Consider the following 20,620-nt stretch of genomic DNA (forward strand, 5'->3'; position numbering starts at 1 on the left):
TCCTTCGTTACAGTATTAAAAAGAAAATGCTCAGGCAATTTCCTTATCCTCCAAGATTTGCGTTTCTTTGCTTAATTCTGTCAGTACAAGGAATACTGTTTCGATGATACCATGCAAGATGGACCGCAAATTTTCCATAATTAGCTCGAAACAATCTAGTTACTGCCAGAAGATTTGGAACAAGTCCTTTTATACATGTTCACCCTTCAGTGCGTTTTATTTCTTCCACCTGTGGATGACTTGACAGAAATTTACATTTTAGCTGTTCAAGAAACGTTCCACATTGAAAGACTTCTAGTTATCGTCCTGGAAATGCCTACTATGTTACATTTTAATTAGGTAACTTTGCTTATTCACGTTGGTAGTTAAATCTTAATCACTATTCCTCGCAGAATCGCTGCCACGTACCAAACAAGTTATCGGCTTTCATAGCTCTGTTCAGTGGTACTAATTTTAGATCATATTTTCGTTTTCAAATGTGACGCAGGAAGCTACAGTGCTGTTTAGGTTAGTTGTAGCAGATTCTAAGTACAGTGTGGTTCAATGTTCAGTTTGCCGTTAACCTTTATTCTTTATTTAAGAGGGTTTAAACATAAATAGTGGCAACTATTTCTCCACAGCCGATACAAAAGAGTTACATGTTTTCACCTGTCACTATCCTTCAAAGTAGTCACCAGCACTGTGTAGAAACCGTTGCCAGCGATGTGGAAGGCGTAGTATACCGTTAGCATTCCGGGCGGAAAGGAGCGCCTGGTCCCCTGCATGAATCCGCCCGGCGGATTTGTGTCGAGGTCCGGTGAACCGGCCAGTCTGTAAATGGTTTTTAGGCGGTTTTCCATCTGCCTCGGTGAATGCGGCCTGGTTCTCCTTATTCCGCCTCAGTTACACTGTGTCGGCGATTGCTGCGCAAACAAGTTCTCCAAGTACGAGTACACCACCATTACTCTACCACGCAAACATAGAGGTTAAACTCGTTTGGTGTGAGACGTTCCCGGGGGAGGGCGGGGGGGGGGGGGGGGTCCACCGGGGGCCGAACCGCACAAATAACCCTGGGTTCGGTGTGGAGGGGCGGAGAGGTGAAGTGGACTGCGGTAGTCGTCGTGGAGTTGTGGACCACTGCGGCTGCGGCGGGGCCGGAGCCTCTCCTTCGATTCTAGGTCCCCGGTTAACATACAGTACAATACCGTTAGCAGAGCCTGTTCTGGTGATGGTGCGAATGGAGCGGTCTACTGCCTGTCGAATCTCTGGAACAGTTCGCACTATCAGCAGAACAGGCTCTGCTAACGGTATGCTACGCCTTCCACATCGCTGGCAACGGTTTCTACACAACGCTGGTGACTACCTTGAAAGACAGTAACAGGTGCAAACATGTAACTCTTTTGTATCGGTTGTGAGTAAGTAGTTGCCACTATTTAAATCACACGCACGTTTCACATCTACGTCTACATACTTTTTTCTCGTAATCGATGTGAGCAACTTTATTCGAGTAAAATACTTCGTACTGAAAAGTAATGCCTTTGAATCTCTTCTGTGAAAACTCGTAAAGCTTATTAAATAAAAAATTATTAATATTGTATATTTTATTCTTCGTTTCCACATACTTACAGCCCTCTACCGCTGGAGGCCTACGATTTGTAGCGTGTAACATGGCGGCGTCTAACGCAAGCGTGCCGGTGCTTGAGAAGCTGAAAGTAGAATTTGAAGAGTTCGGAGTTCGTCCACACATGGAGCACCCTCTCCTTCAGCATGACAATGTCAGACCACATACGTCCTCAGTAATCGATCACTCTGCATTGAAAGGTCTCTGTTGGATTCCTTTGATGTTAATTTCTTAAATCTGTTGTCATTTACGGCATAAATTCCTCTTCTAAATTTACTGTGGTGTTTCTGACTCTATCTGGGAGGAGACTGAGCAGTGGAACGCGTTACTTTTAGACATAAACAACAACGATCTGTCGCACTACTACACTTTAAAACACAGTTTATATGTAATTCATGTCACACAGTCTCATACGGCACCTACATCCGCTTTCTTTTATATATGATAAGTTACAGTCACCCCACTTCCCTTCTGTGTGAAAGGATGAATGAGCAAATGTATTTCTAGTTGCATGCTTGATGGTAGCAGACAAGCCTGTCTGCTACAGAACAGTAGGACCAACTTCGGAACAGGTAGCTACGCTTTCTAAAAGCAAAGAGGTTTCTATTCTTGGTGTGGTCCTGTCCGTCCCTTGTCATGTTGGTATAGGAAGCTGCCTCTCTGGTCACTTCCGTTTGTATCTGGAAGCACCCTTGGTAGGGGCCCACGGCAGTCGGTCCCCGGCGAGTGTCTGAAGTGCTAAGATCTTCGGCTAAGCACGTTGTGCTAAGTCCGTAGGACAATGGATTTCTTAAGTTCAGCCTAACTGAAAATTTAATCAGGTTTAGATCTAAAATATCTAATGTTGTCTTAAATTGCAACACAGTGTAATTCGAGTGTGAAGTTCGGAAAATCTTCCAGTAGTTGCTTTGTCACTACTTTGTGGGTAATGTGGAACTACGTGTTGATGATCCATAACTCTAATTAAGATCATCAATCTTAAATGCGAATGTGCGTGAGATTATAACGTCTCGTCTTGACAATATTTTTCAGTATAGCAACTTTTCATTATGTTCAGCCCACGTGGGGTCTACTTTGTGAGACCAGTACCACATACTCTTACAATTGTTTGACCCATCAGGTTACTAGTAAGAGGATAGTAACCAGTTCGAGGTTTTTCTTTTGTAAATTGCGTTTCGATGTAATTTATTTTAACTATCAAAATTATTATAGAGTTACATTCATTGTGTAAACCAAGTTCACCACGTGAAGCATGTGGTGTAATCATCAAAGTAGCCCTCAGCTATTCTTTTCGGGACGATTTCAAACAGAGTTAGTATGAATTTAGTATACCAGTGTGTGGTAATTTCATGCCGGACAGGATTGCGCTACGAACGTAACTTCTTTGGGTGAAAATTGAATCGGTTGGTTGTGGTTAATTTCCTCTTGCATATGTTTCAACGTTATTTGTGTGTTATTTTATGATTGCAGTGTTGTATGCAGTCTCCCAATCTTGGCTATATTTCATGTGTTGCGCAAGATTACAAACTCACATTTTCACAATCCTAAATAAGGCACCACTTTAGTTATGAATCAAGTTTAATATGCTGAAATTGTAACGGAACAATGATCAATGTTAAAATATATGTCCAAATATAAACTGATTTATTTGTTTTTATTTAAATAGCTCCGCTCCTTGATGGGCGTAGCGCGTTTGACTGCGAACGAAGCCAAGCCGCTGACGTGAAGAGGTCGTTCGCCCTGGGGGCGGCAATATTTCCACGTACGCCCACGCACAGCGCTGCCTTCCGCGTCCCAGAAGCGGCGGGAGCCAATCAGCGCTGTTTGCGTCACCTAATGCCAATTAACGAAGCCTGTCTACTTCGCCGCTTCGTGCTCCCCCATACAGAACGCAACACACGACAAATATAGCTCATGGGGGGCGCAGTAAGTTGAACTGATGTTCCGGTAACCGTCAGACGTTTTTCTATATTTTGAAAGTGTAGTGCGCCCGTCTGGATACTGCTGTTTAATTATCCTGCTTAATCAAATACTGACACCGCGAGCTTATCGGTTTAACCAACGCCGTTTTAAACGAAAATACTACAAGCACACAAGAATGCGTGTGTAGTCTTATGTTGTGTTTCAGCTATCTCCATTTTGTGTGTTACAGCCCCATTCGTCTCCCACAGTCAGCGTAATGGCGCTGACGATCGCGATGCACACAAAATTATCACACAAAATTATGGAAAGTTATTTTCGTTTCTTTGCAGAATTTTGAAATGTAATTTTAAAAATTGAAAAATTGAAAAATTTGTTATTATTGAAAAGATGAACGGAAGGCTGACAAAAGAAATACTCCTGATACATATTCCTACCAAAAATATTATAAAATGGAAAAATGTATACACATGTCAAATAATAATAATAATAATAACAATGCGCTTATGCAGCCATGCATCTAAACGTTTTATAAAAAGTCTGTGTGTGTGTGTGTGTGTTTGTTTTTTTCACATCTCCTCCTATACCACTGGACCGATTTCATCCGCACTTGGTAAAAATATCCCTTACAGTCTGGCAACAACCACTGTTGTGATGAGAACCACCTATCTATAACAGTACAGGAGATATGATGTCATAAACACTGAGAAGCCTGAAAGAAATACAGCATCATGCACAAAGTTTTGATACATTTATTCTTTACTACTAAGACACTCCTACAATCTTTGCCCAGCCAGTGCACTTCTCTTTCAGATGCAATAAAAACGTTTACACACTTCAGTTTGTCTCACCACACTTTCTACTTTTTCTGTACTGTTCATTTTTATATAAATCGTTTCACACAGGTAATAAAATTTTGTTGTTACAACATTACTTAGAAAGAAAATGAAAATATTCGTACAAACAGATCCCTAAGATCCCTATACCACTAAAAGGTGGCACAATGTGTTGTATTTGTAACCTGTAACTATATTGAAATATAGTGGAAACTCATTTCACCGGACTAATTGTTGTCGTAAGTCATTCGGATGGTCGAAAATCTACGTAATTGAATGTATGAAGACAAGCGATTTTTGTTTTATTAACTCTAAGAAGACAGCCTACGTCGCCCGTGCGTGGTTTTCTTCTAAGAACGATACGTTGTCATAGATTATCTCTCTACGGTTAATACCTAATGCCAAATGTTTATTCAATACAACGAACTAAATTAAAGGTATTTAACTCAAGAAACATCAATCTTTATTAAGAAATTAAAGTAAACTTTTTTATCCGTGTACATATTTTCTGAAAATTTCTAAAATACTGTAATCTCAATCGCGAAATATGCAACAAGTCATATAGGACAGTCACTATAGTATAATTTTGTTTAAAGTCTTTGGTAACTGTTACATGACGTAAACATATTTTGCTCTTTATTGCTGCTGCATCACGAATTACTTTTAACTATTGTAAACTCATGATACCACATATTTTTTCGAACCGTTTGGAAGCTGTTCCCAGGACTTGGAAGTTTTCCATATGAGATGGCCCTGCATCATTTTCTGCATCTAATTTACTTGTTTTTCAGCTTCTTGCATTTCCTGCTGTTCGTTTACCTGCAATATCTTGTCAACAATTTCTCTTCTGGCATGATCTAAAAACCGTTGATCATTACTGTCACAAGTGAGCCACTCTTTCCTATCATCGGCATCACATTCCCGGCAAATTCCTACGGTTTTTAATTAGCTCATTTATGTCCTCCAAAACATAATCATTTTATTGAATATTCGTGCTCCCGTTTTAGTATTCTATTCCATATTTGTCAATCAAATCCTACCCATCTGTAGCCATGTAACATTACTCCTTCAATTGCTTGTAGAATGCGAAAACGACTTCTAAGTTACCCTCATCAACAGATAATTTATGTAGAAGTTGTTTTCTGTAAAGTCGTTTCGATAACACTTCGTTCCACTGGTTCTAACGATGGTGTCATATTATCAGACAAAAATTTCAGTGTAAATATTCCACTTTCACTCAATAACAGTTCAGCCGCAGGAGGAGCTGGCGCATTATCCAATGAAAGTAGGACTTTTCCTTGTTTCCAGTTTCGTTTTGATTTTTTTTTGCATCAGGGATAAAAGTGTCGTCATACTAGTCAAAGAATATTTCGACGTTAATCCATGCACTTTTTTCGTTTTTATTTTCTTTTCAAAACTAAGATACTGATATTTTTGAAGCATCTAGTGTCTTGGATTTTCCAATGAGGAGCTAAGGCATTTTATGGGTCCCGTAGTGTTAGCGCACATTAATAGTTACCCGCTCTTTGCTGGTTTTACAAGTATACTCTAGGGCTGTACTCTCTCGTCGAGAACCTAAACGTTTTGACAGTAACGATTTACAATTTAATCCGGTTTCAGCAGCGCTGTAAACAAAGTCAAACTTCTAGTCATTTCTGCCCATTTCTTTTTTTAAACCCGTTTTTAAAAAGTATTTTCTGCATCTACATCAGCTGACAATTTTTCATCTTGTATTTCTAAATCACGAATTTCATGGTAAGATTTAAATCTCTACAGAACCATCTATTAATTGACACAAACGATTCGTATCCAGCTATTTATTTCTTTAGTGTATTGCCCTTCACAGCATAGAGAACCAGGTATCGGTAGCAGAACTGATCGTTTTTGTAAAAATGAACAATACAAACCTTCTTCCAAAAGTTCATTTTTTGATTTCTTTATCCCTTTTCGATGTTTAGTTCCGTGTTCACTATCAAGTTTGCAGACATACATCGGAAATGAATCGGTTTTCGTAATATCGGTTGTCGTAGAAGTACCAATACCAGTTTCTCCTTTTTCAGTGAATCGACAATGTTTATTTTATCCTTAAGCGATACCACCACACTCTTGCACTTTAACATTTTTAGGCTCAGACGTGACATGGTGCAGCGGTGGAGTGATTGGCAACTGTCTAACGATAACTAAGTGGTCGCAGTAGTGAAACGCGAGGGCGCGAGCGGTATTGCTATCGAGACATATTTGCCCGCAGTTGGCTGTCCGTATAATCGCATTTCCGTATCACTGAGGTCTAGATAACCAAGTCTCCAATGTACTTCAGATAAATTCTTTAAAGTTTGGTACATAAAAGGAAAAAAAGAGCTATATTACTTGTTAGTGTATGGAATGTATATTTATTATCGTCTAGGCTTTACGTAAGGAAATAGGATTTCTTAGCATCTTATAATTTTTAGTTTTCATTTCATCCGAACACACTTTCCTGGGGTAGTGGATCAAGTTCGTTAAGTCTCGTACGCCATTAATAAATAATTTAGTGTTACGCTTCATTTCCTTGGTCTTTCATACATCTATAGTCTATACAATATTGGTGCAGTGGGTTTCAAATACGTCTGCTGCGTCGTAGAAGTAGATTTAGCCAAAGCAGGCAAAAAAAAAAAAAAAAAAAAAAAAATCTGCGTGGAGAATTTGAAATACTCGTTTGATTTTTATCCCGTCAGACTCCACGGTCCTGGTAAACTTATTGAAAGACAGAAGCAATGGTATTCAATGTTCAATGATAACCTGTACTTTATTCTACATTGTTGATCCGACTCGAGCCTCACTTATACGTATTTAAGTGCTTTCCTGGACTATACTATAGAATTTGTTCCACGCCTTGTCGAATATACCATTTTGAATATGCATCCGATGTGTAGGTGTGCACTTGCCCTACGACTGTCTTTTTCCCGTTTTCTGCTCCAGGAGGAAATGGTGTGTAGGAAAAACAATTGTTTGGTGCGAGCTCTAATCTCTGTGTGGAGATGAACGAAGCTGTGGATTACGCAATTCAGACGTCATTTTTGATGACCATGTGCTGAAGATACAAAGTCAACACAGAGATGCTACATATAGTTGACAAAAGGATAAAGAGACAAAAACTTAACCTGTAAGAAGCACTCAAGTTAAATAAGCACTTAGCCCCCCCCCACACACACACACATGCGGTTTCACACACACACGCGGTTCTAAATGATCTCTTACAGCAGACCACATCCCCACTCTCAAGATTTATAAGATGCAATCAACCAGCCACAAGCTCACAGACTTCAGTCCCAAACATCACATTTATCTTCACAAACTTATACCACAACAGAATTGACATTGTACCTTACAAACTTTAGTATTACATTCATACGACTTTAATGTTGTGTTTTCGGCTCTGGCGCTAACTGATCGAACCATTTACCAAATGCTATGCTGTCTTCTGAATCTTTCTTTTCCCTTTTCTTGACCCTTCGTCTAGAGATCGTAGTGACTTATCATTCTTCTACCGGCTGTGGTATCGCAACCGTTCATGGCTTTGGCCTCTTCAACAACCCATCTCCATGCATTCTGCTTGTTTTCTTCCACGCTAGGAATTCAGTCTTGGTAAGGTCAACCGGCACAACGTCCATTCATATCACACTTGCTTGGCCCTTCTTTCTAGTAGAATGCAATCGTCCTCTCATCATACTCTTGAGCTTACTGTCATCTGTCATCTTCTTCATTTATGCTAACAACCATACTCTGAGTTTTTCGATGGATTTAATTGCGTCTTTGTGTTGTATATGTTGCTACCTGTTAGTGTTATGCCTTATAGCCAGTCCCTGTCTTTTTCATAATCTCATACATATTTTTCGTGTAGATGTTCTTTAATCGTTCACATCTGCTTCTGTCATCGTCCACACTTTAGAGTTAAATGTAACAATTGGTCGTACAATGGCATAATATACTCTAAATTTTGTTATTTTTGTAATTAAAGAGTATTTCATTACCAGCTAGTTTCTAAAATAGTCTATGTACACTGTCAAGTAATTTCTTTCTCTTGATTTACAATAAGACCAGTTACTGATCCTTTTCCTTCTATTACTTAATATACTGCTTTAAGCATGGGCACATATTTGCCACTAATGCAATAGCATCTGAAAATCCTCTACGCGTTGGTGTCATTGTCTTCTTCAGTTTCGTGCCCGATATAAGTTATTAATTAATTTCGGTAACACAGTAGTAATTAACAAATTACTCGTAATAAATATTAAACAGCTTGTGCACCAAGTACGTTAATACAAGGTTACTCGGAATTATAGCCTACGACATTACTTATTCAATATTTATTTCATTTATCATTTATTTAACGTATGGCCGAACACACAGTATTATTCTAGAATATAAAACCATGGTTCTACTGAAAAATAGATGAAACATAGACTGCAAATACTGCAAATACTGATATATAAGGTACAATAGTTTACAATATTAAATTTAGTTTCCGAATGCAGTCAACAGCAGTGTAAGAAAGTTCTTCGCTTTCCCTAGATATGATGTCAAAGTGCACCCCCGCACCTAGTGTTGGATAAACTGACGGGCTGGAGGCTTGAAAAGAAAATCCTTGAGTGCTCCCTGGCTTGTCCGCATTCTGTTTGCTACCTTTCACTTACATAGGGACTAATCAAAGGCTGCTGCTTTACTTCGGATGTTTAGGTAGGTTTGTACCCCTGTTGCTGCTACCTGGCTCTATATTTTCTCCCATTTATAGTGTGTGAGGACGTGGTGAAAAGTAATGCGTCCGAATTTTTATGTGAAAACTCTTAAAGCTTTTTAAATAAACTAAACGTTACTAACATTCTACATCTATAGTCTTTATGTCTGAATAGTTGCAGCCCTCTTCCTATAGAAGAACCCGAATTGTCGCGTGTTACATGGCGGTGTGCAACCCAACTTTGTCGGTGAGTGAGAAGCAGCGTGCTGTAATCGAGTTTAGAATTCGGGGTCGTCCACATGGGGAGCACCCTCTGTTTCAGCATGACAATGCGAGACGACACACGAGCACTGCGACATCTACGACAATCCGACGCCTTGAGTTCACTGTCATCGATCATCCTTCGTACAGTGCCAACTTGGCCCCATCCGGTTTGCATCTGTTTCCAAAACTTAAATAAAACCTTCACGGACTTCACTTTCATAGTAATGAAGCGGTGGAAGCAGAGGTGAAGTTGTACCTCATTCAACAAAGTCTTAACATCCTACGTGACGATCTCAAGAAACTGGTCTCTCGCTGGGAGCAATGTGTTCGTCGCCAGGGTGACTATGTTGAGAAATAAATATTAGGTCTACAACCTTGCTTCCGCCGTTTTGCAGTAGACGACATTAAGTGGAAAGTAGTGGTGCAAGTCGTAGGTCGTAAGTGTCATACAGTAAGCTTAGACATTTGAGAATAAAACGCCTTAAAAATATTAGTCGATTTTTGATTGCATCTTAAAGTTATTATCGGCTGAATATGTCAACTTACGAGCCCAATTCTCGACATCTGCGGGAGGTTTTAATTTTCTGCTTTGATATGAAGAAATATGTGGCTGAGGCTCATAAAAATCTGGGTAAGTTCTGTGATGAGACGTCTGTTAGTGACAGAACTTTGCAGAAAATTGTTTCCATGTTGCAAGAACGGTGATTTTGCCGTTGAAGACCGGCATAGTTGTGAAAGAGAGTAAGCTTTCTATGCTACTGCAACCGACGGGAACGATCACAGGAGATCGTCATCGAAAGCAATTGATGTGTTTGAGCCGAGCACTGGAAAACAAACGGCCACAATACGGCGATAGACAGGGAAAATGATTCTGCAGCGTGACAGTGCTCGAGCCCATGTCGCAAAACCTGCCAAAACATACCTAGAAAGGTGGAAATGGGAAGTCCTACCCCACCCGCCGTATGCTCCAGACAGTTCCCTTTGACTACCAACTGTTTAGTTCAATGGCGCACGACCTCACTCCCCAGCGCTACCCGTCATATGAACGATTGCAAAATTGAATCGATGCAGGGATCTTCTCGAGAAAAGGCCCAGTTCGTCCGACGCGGGATTTGTATGCAGCCCGAAAGATGGGAGAAAGCGTTGGCCAACGATGAAAAATACTTTGAAACGTAAATTTTTTGTAAGGTTCTCCCACTAAATCCTAGAACTTTCAGAAAAAAACGGCGGAAGCAAAGTTGTAGCCCCAGTATGTAGACATAAACAATAAAGACGTAGAATGTTAATGACGTTTGTTTTCTTTTGTTTCATTTGAAAAAGGTAAGAATTTTGACATAAAAAATTTGGGACATTACTTTTCAGCACACCCTCGTATATCAGATCCTCAGATCAGGTGAAGAGAAATGGATTAGTGTTGGGAGCCAGTAAGTTGAAATAGTTTTTAGACATTTGAATTGAGTTGGTTGGCAAGTTTGCCCGTGTGATTGCTGTCTAACGACTCTGGATGAGAATATTCTACTGCGCTGTACAGCAATCCGAGTGGTTTGCATTGAAGCAATGCCGTTGCTCATCTCCAGCTGGTACTACACAGATTTCAGAGAGTATTCTCCTTGGCGTGAACTTGGCTGTAATATTAGATAGCTGTGATCGATGGACCAAGAATCTGTCAAATATGACACCTGAATAATATGAGGTTTTGCAGTGAAATAGATTTGGAGTCGAAGACTGGTTTGTCTGTTACTGAGATGGAACCACAAACATTCTGTTTTACTTGGAGCTGAACCATCACTTACGATAGCGTTGCACAAGACTGAGAGTTCATTTGTCAATATCCCACAGTTTCCCCTGAGAGGCGTCGAACCGTTCCCGGCATGGCACATCTCATTTTTATTCTGTTTATTCCATTAATCACAATTTAGTGCTATTCCTACAGCTCCATTATTCTGGTTGCTAATTGCGGTGAGGAAGATGGTGATTGTAAAGGCCAAGACATATTTTCCTAGGCATTAACCTTCTTTGTTCTGACTGAGAAATTCTGCATGCAGAATAGTACACGACCGGCCATTGAAACTGTTGCACCACGAAGATGACGTGCTACAGACGCGAAATTTAACCGACGGGAACAAGATGCTGTGATATGCAAATGATTAGCTTTTCAGAGTATCCACACAAGGTTGGCGCCGATGGTGACACCTACAACGTGCTGACATGAGGATCGATTTCTCATACACAAAAAGCAGTTGACCGGCGTTGCCTGGTGAAACGTTGTTGTGATGCCTCGTGTAAGGAGAAGAAATGCGTACCATCACGTTTCCGACTTTCATAAAGGTCAGATTTTAGCCTCTCGCAGATTGCAGTTTGTCGTATCGCGACATGGCTCCCCGCGTTGGTCAAGGACCAATGACTGTTACCAGAATATGGAATCGGTGGGTTCAGGAGGGTAATACGGAACGGCCTCGTATCACTAGCAGTCGAGATGACAGGCATCTTATCCACTTGGTTGTAACTGATCGTGGAGCCACCGTGCAACCATGTGCACGAACAGTTCGACGACGTTTGCAGCAGCATGGATTATCAGCTCGGAGACCATGGCTGCAGTTACCCTTGACGCTGCATCACAGACAGGAGCGCCTGCGATGGTGTACTCAACGACCAAACAGGGTGCACAAATGACCAAACGTCATATTTTTCGATGAATCCAGGTTCTGTTTATAACATCATGATGGTCGCATCCGTGTTTGGCGACATCGTGGTGAAGACACATTCGAAGTGTGTATTCGTCATCGCCTTACTGGCGTATCAACCAGCGTGATGGTATGGGGTGCCAATGATTACACGTCTCGGTCACCTCTTGTTCGTATTGACGGCACTTTGAACAGTGGACGTTACATTTCAGATGTGTTACGATCCGTGGCTCTACTCTTCATTCGATCCCTGCGAAACCCTATATGTCAGCAGGATAATGCACGACGGCATGTTGCAGGTTCTGTACTGGCCTTTCTGAATACAGAAAATGTTCGTCTGCTGCCCTGGCCACCACATTCTCCAGAACTCTCACCAATTGAAAACATCTGGTCAATAGCGGCCGAGCAACTGGCTCGTCACAATACGCCAGTCACTACTCTTGATGAACTGTGGTATCGTGTTGAAGCTGCATGGGCAGCTGTACCTGTACACGCCATCCAAACTCTGTTTGACTGAATGCCCAGGCGTGTCAAGTCCGTTGGCCAGAGGTGATTGTTCTGGTTTCTGATTTCTCGGCATCTATGCACCCAAATTGGGTGGAAATGTAATAACAAGGCAGTTCTAGTATAATATATTTGTCCAATGAATATCCGTTTATCATGTGCATTTCTTCTTAGTGTAGCAATTTTAATGGCCAGTAGTGTACTTAACCCTAACTAACCTAAGGAAATCACACACATCCAAGCCCGAGGCAGGATTCGAACCTGCGACTGTACCGCCGGCCGGAGCCGTGTGACCGCTACGGTCGCAAGTTCGAATCCTGCTTTGGGCATGGATGTTGGTAATGTCCTTAGGTTAGTTAGGTTTAAGTAGTTCTAAGTGCTAGGGGACTGATGATCACAGATATTAAGTCCCATAGTGTTCAGAGCCATTTGAACCATTTTTTTGCGACCGTACCAGTCGTGCGGTTCCGGACTGAAGCGCCTAGAACCGCTCGGCCACAGCGGCGAGCGTGAGTAGTTGCACGCTTACATTTCTGTCTCCATTCGGCAGGACCTTGCAATCAATGTTTAACCACCATAGGCCATTTTTCCCGCAGTTAAGTTCTTAGGAATTAATTATTTCATAAATCTCCGATTCATGATTTAAATATTGCACCAGTTACTTACGTTTTGATACTTAGCACAACATGTTTTGAGAATTTCTCATTTTCAAAAGCATTTGTGCTTTTTTTACATGAATTGTGTTTGGTGATGTTTACATGTGTGATTTTCTGCCTCTCTTGCGTCTTTTTGCGGTTAGACTGCAATCGGAAAATCGAACAAAGTGAATCTCTGAATGCTTTTAAATTCTCGTGTTTCAAATGGAATTTTTGTTTGTCTACTGGCCTCCTCCCTTAATCAGAATATGACGTATGCGCTTAACATCACCACTGTTTATTTTTTTTTTTTTTTTTCAGGGCATGTTAGAAACATTTTAGTGCGTATTGAGATACAGAGATATGTAAACAGACAGAACATAGCGCTGCGGTCGGTAACGCCAATCTAAGACATCGAGTGTCTGGCGCAGTTGTCAGATCGGTTACTGCTGCTATAATGGCAGGTTATCGAGAGTTTGAACGTGGTGTTGTAGTTGGCGCACGAGCGCTGTAACACAGCGCCTCCGAGGTAGCGATGAAGTGGGGATTTTCCCGTACGACCATTTCATGAGTGTACCGTGAATACCAGGAATCCGGTAAGACATCAAATCTCCGACATCGTTGCGGGCGGAAAAATATCCAGCAAGAACGGAACCAACGGCGACTGAGGAGAATCGGTCAACGTGGCAGAAGTGCAAACCCTTCCGCAAATTGCTGCAGATTGCAGTGCTGGACCATAAACAACTGTCAGAGTGCGAACCATTCAACCGAATATAATCGATATAAGCTTTCGGAGGTGAAGGTCCACTCGTGTACCCTTGATGACAGCACCAAATAAGGCTTTACGTCCTACCTGGGCCCGTCAACACCGACACTGGACTGTTGATGACCGGAAACCTGTTGCCTGATCGGACGAGTCTCGTTTCAAATTGTATCGAGGACGTGTACGGGTACGGAGGCAATCTCACGAAGCCATGGACTCTGCGTGTAGCAGGGGATTGTTTGAACTGATGGAAGCTCTGTAATGAAGTGGGGCGTGTGCCGTTGAAGTGATATGGGACTGCTGATACGTCTAGATACGATTCTGACAGGTGAAACGTACGTAAGCATCTTGCCTGTCAGCTGCATCCATTCATGTCCATTGTGCATTCCGACGAACTTGGGCAATTCCAGCAGGACAATGCGACACCCCACACGTCCAGAATGCCTAGAGAGTGGCTCCAGGAAAACTCTTCTGAGCTTAGACACTTCCGCTAGCCACCAAACTCCCCAGACATGAACATTATTGAGCATATCTGGGATACCTTGAAATGTGCTGTTCAAAATAGATCTGCACCCTCTCGTACTCTTACAGATTTATGGACAGCCCTGCAGGATTCTTGGTGTCATTTCCCTCCAGCACTGCGTCAGAGATTAGTCGAGTCCATCGCACGTCGTGCTGAGGCACTTCTGCATTCTCACTGGGGCCCTATATGATATTAGGCAGTTGGTTTATTTTCTTGGCTCTTCAGTATATATATATGTCGTCTGCTTCTTATTATGTCTGTGGAATTTCCGTGGACATCAACGGCTAGGCCATCGGCCTTACAATAAGCGAGCTCCATAATGCCAATACGAGTAATATATACTGTGTGCGATTTAAAAAGAATACTATCATAACCAACGTTTCAACACTGGGAGCATCTCTTACTTTCGGAAGCGATTATTAACGACAAAAGGTAGTTATGATAGTCCTACTGCATTAATAAAAATAAATCGATAGCAGTTATTACCTAGCAAATTTTATTGTTATAGAGAAGTTTCCTCAAAATTTTACACTAATTTATAGGCTAAATGTAGCTTGAATGTATACGTTGACCCATGTGCAGCACATCAAATCTTCCTTTATTCTCTAGCACATATGGATGCGTTCCATCGATTCCGACCATTACATGGGAAGCCATTTGCGTCATCTGACACTCTGAAATGGGGGATTTTAAATTAAACGATCATGACTAATAACAGAATGAAAAATGCTCGTATCATAGCATATAAAAACTATTATGCCCTGGGCAGACCTAGGGATAGAAGGGAACTAGTTTTTCGTCTTACCTGACAACATTTAAGACATTTAAATCAATACACTTTGACACATTCTCAAATTGTTTGTACCATTACCTATGTCAGGTAATATACTGAATTGCCTAGTGTAAAATAACATGGTACATGATGTCACATGTCATCCAACGTGGCGTTTAACATGTCGTGCAACAGGACAACACATGTCATTAAAGTTTACGATTCATGCATCCCCACTCTGGGATACTTCCTATTTAGATGCCTTCTCTCAGAAAAATAAACATAAATCTCAATACAGTGCACAAAATAACAGCAAACATAAGTAATATACCAAATGAAATATTAAATATTGTGCAAATTTTATGATAATAATGTATGGAAGTAGTTTATATTACGTAGATAAACTTACGATGCGACTATATTACACAGATAAATTTACTAAAAAGCTTACTAGCCGCAAGCTGAATGTTTCACGCAACAAATAATACATCTTATTATTGCCTCTCCTTTATTTAAAAGTATGCAATAATGAATATTGAAAATTAAGAGACCGCTGCTAGAAAATTTTGGCGCGAAATGTTGTAACAAATAATCCAAATTAAGTATGAGTATGATTGGCTGAAATAAACAGAAGAACTGCGGAAGAGTGTGTGCACGACAAAATACTATCAGTTTTCCATTCCTGTACGAAAATTGATGAATTTAGCTTATTTTTCCGAAAATAAATTTTCTACAAGGTAGCAAACAGGTTTTTTAAGAAAACACAGTAAATACTTTCTGTTTGTTAGGAATAAGGTGGGCATATTCAGAAAATTATTTTATAATAATTTTCGTTTTAGTTATATTTTTTGTGAGGCCATCGACAGAGTTTTAATTCTCCATCAAACACTATATCATTTTGTACAGGACTGGGCATAACTCTCGTTCCGTACATGCATTTTTTTGCACTCCCGCAGATTTTCCGATTATTTTTTGCCACTGGTGAATTAAATCTTTTATGAATAAACAAAGAAACGATAATGAGTTTTAATAAACAGCTTTTTAATAATTGCATCCACATACATTGCTTAAAATTTAACGCATTTATACGAAACACGGTTTCATGTGCAAGCGAGTGTTTTTCCGTATGTAGAACCCGAACGATGGAATATTTTTGCAAACATTTCTTATAATTACCGGAATAATACACTCCTGGAAATGGAAAAAAGAACACATTGACACCGGTGTGTCAGACCCACCATACTTGCTCCGGACACTGCGAGAGGGCTGTACAAGCAATGATCACACGCACGGCACAGCGGACACACCAGGAACCGCGGTGTTGGCCGTCGAATGGCGCTAGCTGCGCAGCATTTGTGCACCGCCGCCGTCAGTGTCAGCCAGTTTGCCGTGGCATACGGAGCTCCATCGCAGTCTTTAACACTGGTAGCATGCCGCGACAGCGTGGACGTGAACCGTATGTGCAGTTGACGGACTTTCAGCGAGGGCGTATAGTGGGCATGCGGGAGGCCGGGTGGACGTACCGCCGAATTGCTCAACACGTGGGGCGTGAGGTCTCCACAGTACATCGATGTTGTCGCCAGTGGTCGGCGGAAGGTGCACGTGCCCGTCGACCTGGGACCGGACCGCAGCGACGCACGGATGCACGCCAAGACCGTAGGATCCTACGCAGTGCCGTAGGGGACCGCACCGCCACTTCCCAGCAAATTAGGGACACTGTTGCTCCTGGGGTATCGGCGAGGACCATTCGCAACCGTCTCCATGAAGCTGGGCTACGGTCCCGCACACCGTTAGGCCGTCTTCCGCTCACGCCCCAACATCGTGCAGCCCGCCTCCAGTGGTGTCGCGACAGGCGTGAATGGAGGGACGAATGGAGACGTGTCGTCTTCAGCGATGAGAGTCGCTTCTGCCTTGGTGCCAATGATGGTCGTATGCGTGTTTGGCGCCGTGCAGGTGAGCGCCACAATCAGGACTGCATACGACTGAGGCACACAGGGCCAACACCCGACATCATGGTGTGGGGAGCGATCTCCTACACTGGCCGTACACCTCTGGTGATCGTCGAGGGGACACTGAATAGTGCACGGTACATCCAAACCGTCATCGAACCCATCGTTCTACCATTCCTAGTTCGGCAAGGGAACTTGCTGTTCCAACAGGACAATGCACGTCGGCATGTATCCCGTGCCACCCAACGTGCTCTAGAAGGTGTAAGTCAACTACCCTGACCAGCAAGATCTCCGGAACTGTCCCCCATTGAGCATGTTTGGGACTGGATGAAGCGTCGTCTCACGCGGTCTGCACGTCCAGCACGAACGCTGGTCCAACTGAGGCGCCAGGTGGAAATGGCATGGCAAGCCGTTCCACAGGACTACATCCAGCATCTCTACGATCGTCTCCATGGGAGAATAGCAGCCTGCATTGCTTCGAAAGGTGGATATACACTGTACTAGTGCCGACATTGTGCATGCTCTGTTGCCTGTGTCTATGTGCCTGTGGTTCTGTCAGTGTGATCATGTGATGTATCTGACCCCAGGAATGTGTCAATAAAGTTTCCCCTTCCTGGGACAATGAATTCACGGTGTTCTTATTTCAATTTCCAGGAGTGTATATTATTTATTACCATCTGCATCACTTTAAATTGTCTCGGCACGTGCGACTTGCATAAAAACAGATTTTATATATATTTAAAAATACAAATATTTGAAAAAAACAGCATGTGTGACTGTATGCTGCACCGAATGAGCTGGGTCGCTGTCGTGGAGCGAAAACACACCCTTGGACAGCTTTTCATGATGCATCGTCTTGGCAGCCTCCCGCAATGTTAGCACCGCACAGCGGTAGTCACAAAAAACTTGCCCGGTGATGGTTGGGTCATCACCTTCTCTCGCGGTGATGAATTCCCTAGTTTCCTGTGTTTGCTTTGCTCTTCCGTCTCGAGTTCATAATGTTACAGCCAGGATTTGTCCTGGCGATTAGGCGGGTACAGAAATCGTCCGGACTGGCCTGACACAAGTGCAACATTCGTATTGCTGCTACGGTTCGGACGACTGTATAAAAAAAATGGTTCAAATGGCTCTGAGTGCTATGGGACTTATCATCTGTGGTCATCAGTCCCCTAGAACTTAGAACTACTTAAACCTAACTAACCTAAGGACATCACACACGACCATGCCCGAGGCAGGATTCGAACCTGCGACCGTAGCAGTCACGCAGTTTCGGACTGAGCGCCTGAACCGCTAGACCACCGCGGCCGGCCGGCTGTATCAGTGCGAGTGATCAGTCGCCGAACACTGTGGGCAGCGACCTCTGTCACGTTCAAAATCTCGTGCAAGATGTTGAAAAGCATACAGTCAGTGATATTCATATTTTCCTCTTTTGCCTCAGTTATCACAATAGCCGAAATAATCGTCTTGAGGGATTCATCCATCGCATTGATAGTTAAGATAATTTTCACTTACTTGTTCCGTTTCAGTTGCACATTTTCAATTAGACTACATGCCTCAGTCACATTGAATCATCTACGGATCTAAGCAATTGCGTCAGCAGCCCGTCTTGTGTACTCATTACCACTCTGATACGTGATTTTGAGTAGACATGGCGGGTTGCTGACACAACTACCTAGGAATGAAAATGATCCAGAGTGATCGGAACACGTAATCTAATTACAAACATGCAACTGAGGCGGAACAATAAACGAATACTATCTTGAACGTCTCAACTGTGGTCTACGCCGATCTTCGTGAATCATGGCCTACTCTTGCAATTCCCTGTTTTTCAAAGATAGGTGGTGTGCAACGCTCTTCTTCGGACTGCAGGTTTTCTCCGCGAAGCTGACTAATGAACTGTGCTCGGTCTATCAACCTACTGTTGGTGTCACGTTATCGCAACGTTTCGAAAAGTTCCCATCTCGTCATCTACAAGTGAACTGTTGTGTTAATACCCATTTCCTTTCTTTATTACCGCTGAAGAGCAGACTCATTTACCCAGAGTCCAACTGGTGAGCCAAGCTCGTACCTCCAGAAGAGATGTCGCGGTTGGTGGCTGGGGGACCCCATACTGGGTGGAAGGGGATCCGGGTGTAGAGTCCTGGGTGTCGTGGGGTTTCCTACCATGAGGTTTCCTAGCGTGGGGTTTCTTACGAGCAGTGGTAAACTTAACCCGTCAGAGGCTTGGGCCGGCAAAACAAATCGAGGCTCCCCTTGCTGCCACCTTCTACCCTCCTCACCACACAGGATTTCTCCGATAGTTTCAAACGCAAACGGAAGGAAGTCCCACATTGCTTATCATCTTCATTTTGTGTCGTGATAATTTAAAGGTATAACGTTATTTTAAGTAACACTGAAAGTCACTGCTCTTGTAATCTCGTTACTATTATTTAATAGCTATGTTGTCCCTTATACAACAGAAATCATTACATGATTTCTGTTGTTCGAATCTATTATTTATGTTTCACAACTAAGTCGGCACAGAGCGAGCGGGGTATATAAAAATGAATTCCTATTTCCCCAACCAAGAGAAAGGTCACTGTCTACATAAAACTTCGTTCACTGCATGGTGGAGGGTACTTTACTTACGGCTTCCCAGAAAAGCCACAGTGTTGCTCCGATCTTGATGAAATTTTGCACATTTGATCTTCAAAACAAGGGGAACCTCACCGTCTACGTGAAATTTCATACGGTGTATGGCGCAGGGTGATTTACAACAGAATTACACTCCATTTGACTGATCAGCTTGGGAGTTGGCTCATGTATGTATGTGTTCGTGGTGGAGGCATTTACACAAGCCAACGTATGCTGGATGACGGATGGTTGGCCTACCTTTAAATAAATTCAACATCGTCTCGTCAATCAGCATGGAAGTTGGCAGATATACGTATTTTTTCATAGACGGGGAAAGAGGAGCTGGCATGACGGAGGCGGAGAGAGATATATGGATATACGGAGAGAGGAGAACGTGAAGTGGGTGGGGAGGGGGGAGGAGGTGCATGCAGATCAAAAGAGAGAGGGAGCAGCAGACTAATGGAACACTGTAATAAATACATAAATTAGGGGTGTTATTGTGAATTTGATGTACTATTCGAAAAAGCGGAGTAGGAGGTGGACAGAGACGGGAAGATGGATGGAGAAGGAGAGGAGGAGAAAGTGTTGTGGGAGAGGGGAGCAGATGGAGGAGATGAAAAGAGATACGGATGGCCGGAAGGAGGAGGTGGATAGAGAGACGAGATAGGACTAAATGGACAAGAGAGATAAGGGGGGATGAACTGACATAAAACTTGGATGAATAAATATCCGGGCAACGCCGGGTTTACAGTTAGCCATTAAATAAAGATTTACGCGACAATGGGCGTGTTCATCTGAAAGAAATTACAGAATATTTGTCTACGGTTGGATAAAGGTCAATAA

At 42.4% G+C, this 20,620-nt stretch overlaps 1 protein-coding gene across 1 annotated transcript in view; it reads left to right on the forward strand.

Moving 5' to 3' along the window:
* LOC126285144 (ras-like protein family member 10B) overlaps positions 1–20,620 on the forward strand; it is a 234,204-nt gene that overhangs the window by 131,170 nt on the left and 82,414 nt on the right. The gene's annotated exons all lie outside the window — the stretch shown is intronic.

The sequence above is a fragment of the Schistocerca gregaria genome, chromosome 8 (genome assembly GCF_023897955.1).
Source record: "Schistocerca gregaria isolate iqSchGreg1 chromosome 8, iqSchGreg1.2, whole genome shotgun sequence".
In the NCBI taxonomy this organism is placed as follows: domain Eukaryota; kingdom Metazoa; phylum Arthropoda; class Insecta; order Orthoptera; family Acrididae; genus Schistocerca; species Schistocerca gregaria.